Genomic DNA, 6,742 nt, shown 5'->3' on the forward strand with positions numbered 1-6,742 from the left:
ATATTAATATATAACAATATTACCATATCACTAATCACCAATCACCAATTAATTATTCTTTTTTAAAATAATCACCAATTAATTAATTAATATTAGTATATATTAATATATTATATATTAATATATTAATATTAAGAATAATACCATATACCATATTATCAATTATCAATTATATATCACCAATCACCCATCACCCATTAATATTAACAATATTACCATATTATCATATTATCATTATCATATATTACCATAATAATATTATAGGATGGATAATTAATAAAATAATAAATAAATAAAATAAATGATTTTACCAAAATACCCCTAAGTTTTGGAGGGAAAATTTGGGAGGAGGAAATTGTTTTTATATATAGTATAGATTAGAATTCCACAGTACAATGATAGATGACAAGTGATATATATACAAGGAGAGTCTTAGATAGAGTAGGATAGATAGACCTAACATGACTCAGATACATAGAGTCCTAATACTCCCCCTCAAGCTAAAGGCAAGCTGGTGACCTGAAGCTTGTCTCAAAGAAAAGAAAATCTAGGACTGGGCAAAGCCTTTGCAAATATGTTAGCGAGTTGATCCTTTGTTCAAATAAAATTCACCTGAATGTCCCCACTAGCAACTCTGTCTCTAACAAAGTGGTAGTCAATATCTACGTGCTTAGTCCTAGCATGAAAGATGGGATTCACACACATGTAAGTAGCACCAAGATTGTCACACCATAGTTTAGGAGCAGGAATATAATGCCATCAATGCTGATTTCGCGCAGTAGAGATACGATCCATATGACCTCAGCACAAACGTCTGCTAAGGCCTTATATTCTGCCTCTGTGGAAGACCTCGCAACTGTTTTCTGTTTCTTACACACCCAGGAGACAAGGTTGGTGCCAAGAAACACAGCATACCCACTAGTAGATTTACGATCTTTAGGACAACCAGCCCAATCAGAATCAGAGAAGGCATGAAGTTCCCTAGAGCTTGACTGAGTGATACGTAAACCGAAAGAAAGAGTCCCCTTCACATACCTGAGCACACGTTTGAGTTGCTCCCAATTGGACTCCGTTGGAGCATGCATGTGTTGACACAGTTGATTGACTGCAAAGGATAGATCTGGCTTGGTAATCGTGAGATATTGAAGAGCACCAGCCAGACATCTGTATTTCGTTGGATCATCATATGAATCGGCACTGAGAGATGGAGTCTTCGAGGCAGAAATGGGAGTTGCTAGTGGCTTACAATCAGTCATACCAGCTCGTTTCAAAATGTCAGTCATGTACCGCTGCTGAGAAAGAATAACACCATTGCTAGATTTAATGAGCTCAATTCCAAGGAAGAATCTAGGTTCCCCAAGATCCTTAATTCTGAAAGCAGCAGACAATTTGGAGAGCAAACCAGACAGCAGTGGCTGATCATTCCCCATCACCAGTATATCATCAACATACACTAGCAGGTACACACACGCAGACCCACGAGAATAATAGAATAATGACACATCAGTTTTTGAAGCTTCAAAACCAACAGAAAGCAGAAACGTATGTAAACGGTTAAACCAAGCCCTAGGAGCTTGCTTTAAACCATATANATATTAATATATAACAATATTACCATATCACTAATCACCAATTAATTATTCTTTTTTAAAATAATCACCAATTAATTAATTAATATTAGTATATATTAATATATTATATATTAATATATTAATATTAAGAATAATACCATATACCATATTATCAATTATCAATTATATATCACCAATCACCCATCACCCATTAATATTAACAATATTACCATATTATCATATTATCATTATCATATATTACCATAATAATATTATAGGATGGATAATTAATAAAATAATAAATAAATAAAATAAATGATTTTACCAAAATACCCCTAAGTTTTGGAGGGAAAATTTGGGAGGAGGAAATTGTTTTTATATATAGTATAGATTAGAATTCCACAGTACAATGATAGATGACAAGTGATATATATACAAGGAGAGTCTTAGATAGAGTAGGATAGATAGACCTAACATGACTCAGATACATAGAGTCCTAATACTCCCCCTCAAGCTAAAGGCAAGCTGGTGACCTGAAGCTTGTCTCAAAGAAAAGAAAATCTAGGACTGGGCAAAGCCTTTGCAAATATGTTAGCGAGTTGATCCTTTGTTCAAATAAAATTCACCTGAATGTCCCCACTAGCAACTCTGTCTCTAACAAAGTGGTAGTCAATATCTACGTGCTTAGTCCTAGCATGAAAGATGGGATTCACACACATGTAAGTAGCACCAAGATTGTCACACCATAGTTTAGGAGCAGGAATATAATGCCATCAATGCTGATTTCGCGCAGTAGAGATACGATCCATATGACCTCAGCACAAACGTCTGCTAAGGCCTTATATTCTGCCTCTGTGGAAGACCTCGCAACTGTTTTCTGTTTCTTACACACCCAGGAGACAAGGTTGGTGCCAAGAAACACAGCATACCCACTAGTAGATTTACGATCTTTAGGACAACCAGCCCAATCAGAATCAGAGAAGGCATGAAGTTCCCTAGAGCTTGACTGAGTGATACGTAAACCGAAAGAAAGAGTCCCCTTCACATACCTGAGCACACGTTTGAGTTGCTCCCAATTGGACTCCGTTGGAGCATGCATGTGTTGACACAGTTGATTGACTGCAAAGGATAGATCTGGCTTGGTAATCGTGAGATATTGAAGAGCACCAGCCAGACATCTGTATTTCGTTGGATCATCATATGAATCGGCACTGAGAGATGGAGTCTTCGAGGCAGAAATGGGAGTTGCTAGTGGCTTACAATCAGTCATACCAGCTCGTTTCAAAATGTCAGTCATGTACCGCTGCTGAGAAAGAATAACACCATTGCTAGATTTAATGAGCTCAATTCCAAGGAAGAATCTAGGTTCCCCAAGATCCTTAATTCTGAAAGCAGCAGACAATTTGGAGAGCAAACCAGACAGCAGTGGCTGATCATTCCCCATCACCAGTATATCATCAACATACACTAGCAGGTACACACACGCAGACCCACGAGAATAATAGAATAATGACACATCAGTTTTTGAAGCTTCAAAACCAACAGAAAGCAGAAACGTATGTAAACGGTTAAACCAAGCCCTAGGAGCTTGCTTTAAACCATATAAGGAGCGTTTCAGCAAACATACATGATCAGGAAGTTGCACATCAACATACCCAGGTGGTTGACACATATAAACAGTTTCAGCCAAAGCACCATTCAGAAAAGCATTGTGTACATCAAGTTGCCTAACCACCCAGCCTGAGGAAATAGCTAAACTCAAAACCAACCTTATCGTTGTTGGCTTGACAACTGGACTGAATGTGTCAAAAAAGTCCTGTCCAGGAACCTGATTGAAACCTTTTGCCACTAGCCGTGCTTTATGCCTTTCTATGGAACCATCAGCCTTTCGTTTAGTAGGAAAAACCCACTTACATCCAACTATATTCATACCTGTCTGAGGAGGAACCAGAACCCAAGTTTGATTATGCAAAAGAGCATTGAATTCCTGATCCATTGCCTCATGCCATTCAGGAAATTTGACAGCCTGACTGTAGCAAGTGGGCTCAGGAGGACAGACCTGAGCAGACAGAGCCAAGAGCGAAGCCACAAACCTACTCCGAGTAGCCATAGCATGAGAGCGAACGGTCGGGCGCGTGGACTTACCACGAGGCCGCCCCCTTTGTCGAGTAGGTGCAGCTTCAACAGCATGCGGAGGATCAGGCTGATCATAGTCAGCAGAAGGCAACGGAGACACCTGCATAACAGATTCAGCCCAGGGAGCCTGCACAGGAGGTGGTGACGGCGGAGGAACCTTTCTATCAAAAGGAAACACAATTTCATCAAAGAGCACATGTCGGCAAACATAAATCTTATTAGTCTTTAGGTCCATGCATCTATACCCCCTAAAGGATTCAGGATAACCTAAGAATACACAAGGGGATGACCGGTATGACATTTTGTGACGATTGTAAGGACGCAAGTAAGGATAACAGAGACAGCCAAAGACACGAAGAAAAGAGTATGAGGGAGAAGATTTATGCAGTAACATGTGAGGGCTGGAGTTTTGTAACACACTAGATGGCATTTTATTTATCAGGTAAACAACAGTTTCAAAGGCAAAATCCCAAAAACGAGACAGAACAGAGGCACGAGCCATAAGAGTGAGACCAGTTTCAACAACATGCCTATGTTTCCGCTCAACGCGACCATTTTGCTCATGAGTGTAAGCACATGACTGTCTATGATTAATACCTAATTTGACGAACAGAGAATGCAATTTCTTATATTCAGCACCTAAATCAGATTGAATAGATTTGATTTTTCGATTAAAAGAGCGCTCAACCAAGACACGAAACTGATCAAAAACAACATATAGGTCAGACTTTTGCTTCATAGGAAAATACCATGTATAACGGGAGTGATCATCAACAAAGAGAACAAAATATCGATAACCAGAAGCTGAAAGAACTGGAGCTGGTCCCCAAATATCAGTATATATTAAATCTAAAATATTCGAACTAGCAGACTCAACACGTGGCAAAGGAAAACGGGCAGACTTGCCCAATTGACACGCAGAACACAAAGCAGAAGTACAATGAACAGTAGCACTAGATCTACTAACAGAACAAAAGGGAAGAACACGATGTAAAACTCTCTGATGTGGATGACCCAAGCGATCATGCCAAACTGAAGAGGAAGCATGGGAAGAAACAAAGGCTTGAGGACCAGCTTTCGGAACAGGAAGTGTGTAGAGACCACCCGAGCTATGACCTTGTAGAAGGATTTCCTTGGTGGCTATATCCTTCACAACAAAAAAAGACGGGTGAAATTCAAAAAAGACATTATTATATGTGGCAAATCGCTGAACAGATAAAAGAGAAGAGGAGAGACCAGGAACATGTAAAATTTGAGACAACTTAAAAACCCTAGAAGGAGTAGAAAGAGAAGCATGACCAGTATGACTAATAAGTAAACCTTTACCGTCACCAACACGAACAGTATCGTCACCCGTGTACTCCTCGGAAGTGGATAGCGCAGCAATGTCAGGGGTGGCGTGGTTCGTTGCCCAGTGTCAGGAATCCAGAGATGCGAATCAGAAGCGAGATTTGGAGTACCTTCTGAATACGTTAAATTGGCCTGGGGTCGTAGATTGAGATATGAATAGCAAGCAGGTGCAGCGTGACCAATGGTGCCACACAACTGACAACGTGGCTGCCAATTGGAATTCCGTGAGCCACGCCCACCGCGTGAACTGTTTCCTCTCCCACGCTGCATGCCGCCGCTCCCCGCGCCACCATGCGACACACTGGACACGCCGCTGCCGTGCGGCTGGGAACCACCACCACGATGCTGCCCGCCTCTCCAGGAGCGCTGCTGTCGACCGCCGCGCTGGGTAGTAAGCGCCGTAAGCTGAGGCGCGGAACCGCCGTGAACGCCGTCGCCGGTGATAAACTCGTGCGAGCCGAGAAGATCAGCGAGTTCAGGGAGACTTACAGGTTCGCCGCGAATGTTCAGAGAAGCCGTAAGTGAATGATACTCCGGTCACAAGCCCCGAAACACATACATGTTTTGCTCCTCCAACGAAACGGGCTGACCGGCGAGAGCTAGATCTTGAACCACCACCTGTGCCTTCGCAATGTAATCAACAATCGACATGTCTCCTTGCTGAATATTGTGGAATTGACCAAGCAAACGCATGGTACGTGCTCGGCTAGACGACGCAAGCGCACGTTCAAGAGCTATCCAAAGAGCACACGACGTACCACATCCAATGGCGAGATACATGACTTCCGGCGACAAGGATGAGATCAACATGCTGAGGACTGCTTGATCATGACGAACCCACGGAGCATACAAAGGATTGGGCTGAGCAGGAGGCGGCGCTGCATCAGCGGATACAAGGGCAGCAGGAGGAAGAAACGGAGTAGGGCATGGATTCGTACCATCAACGAAGCCCATTAATTCGTGACCACGAAGAAACGGAACAACTTGCGTCCTCCAAAATAAAAAATTCGTAGTAGTCAACTTAATGCTCACAAAGTGATGAGCAACTGACAAAGGCGTAATAGCCGGAGGAACCACAGACGATAAAGCGGCATCGAAAACGGTCCGTTCAAAAGAATTAACAGATCCGTCAGCCATAAGGAAAGAAACCTAGGCTAGCTGATACCAGATGAGAACTGAATATTATGTGTATTAGAATGAAAACTGAATATTATGTGTATTAGAATTCCACAGTACAATGATAGATGACAAGTGATATATATACAGGGAGAGTCTCAGATAGAGTAGGATAGATAGACCTAACATGACTCAGATACATAGAGTCCTAATAATAGAGTCAATAGTATTTAAAAAAAAAATTAGTCACTTAGAATTTTTTTCTCAATTTTTTAAAAAAAAAAAAACCCTTTTACACTATTTAGTTGACTTTGGGGTAAATTAAATTTGACACTTTCTTCAAAAGAAAATAAAATATACATCCACCAACTATAAACTACGTATGTGTTTTCAAAAAAAAAAAAAAAAAAACTACCTATGTGATTGAGGCGTTTATTTCTTGAATTGCCTTCTTGGGATGATATTTTTAAGTTTTCCTTTATTTCTTTATTTTAACCATTTTAGTGAATGGGCATTGTTGTATTATTTTCTCAAAGGCCTCTTTTTTTTTTTTTTTTTTTTTTTTTTTT

This window comes from Ipomoea triloba, chromosome 7, assembly GCF_003576645.1.
Source record: "Ipomoea triloba cultivar NCNSP0323 chromosome 7, ASM357664v1".
Taxonomy (NCBI): Eukaryota; Viridiplantae; Streptophyta; class Magnoliopsida; order Solanales; family Convolvulaceae; genus Ipomoea; species Ipomoea triloba.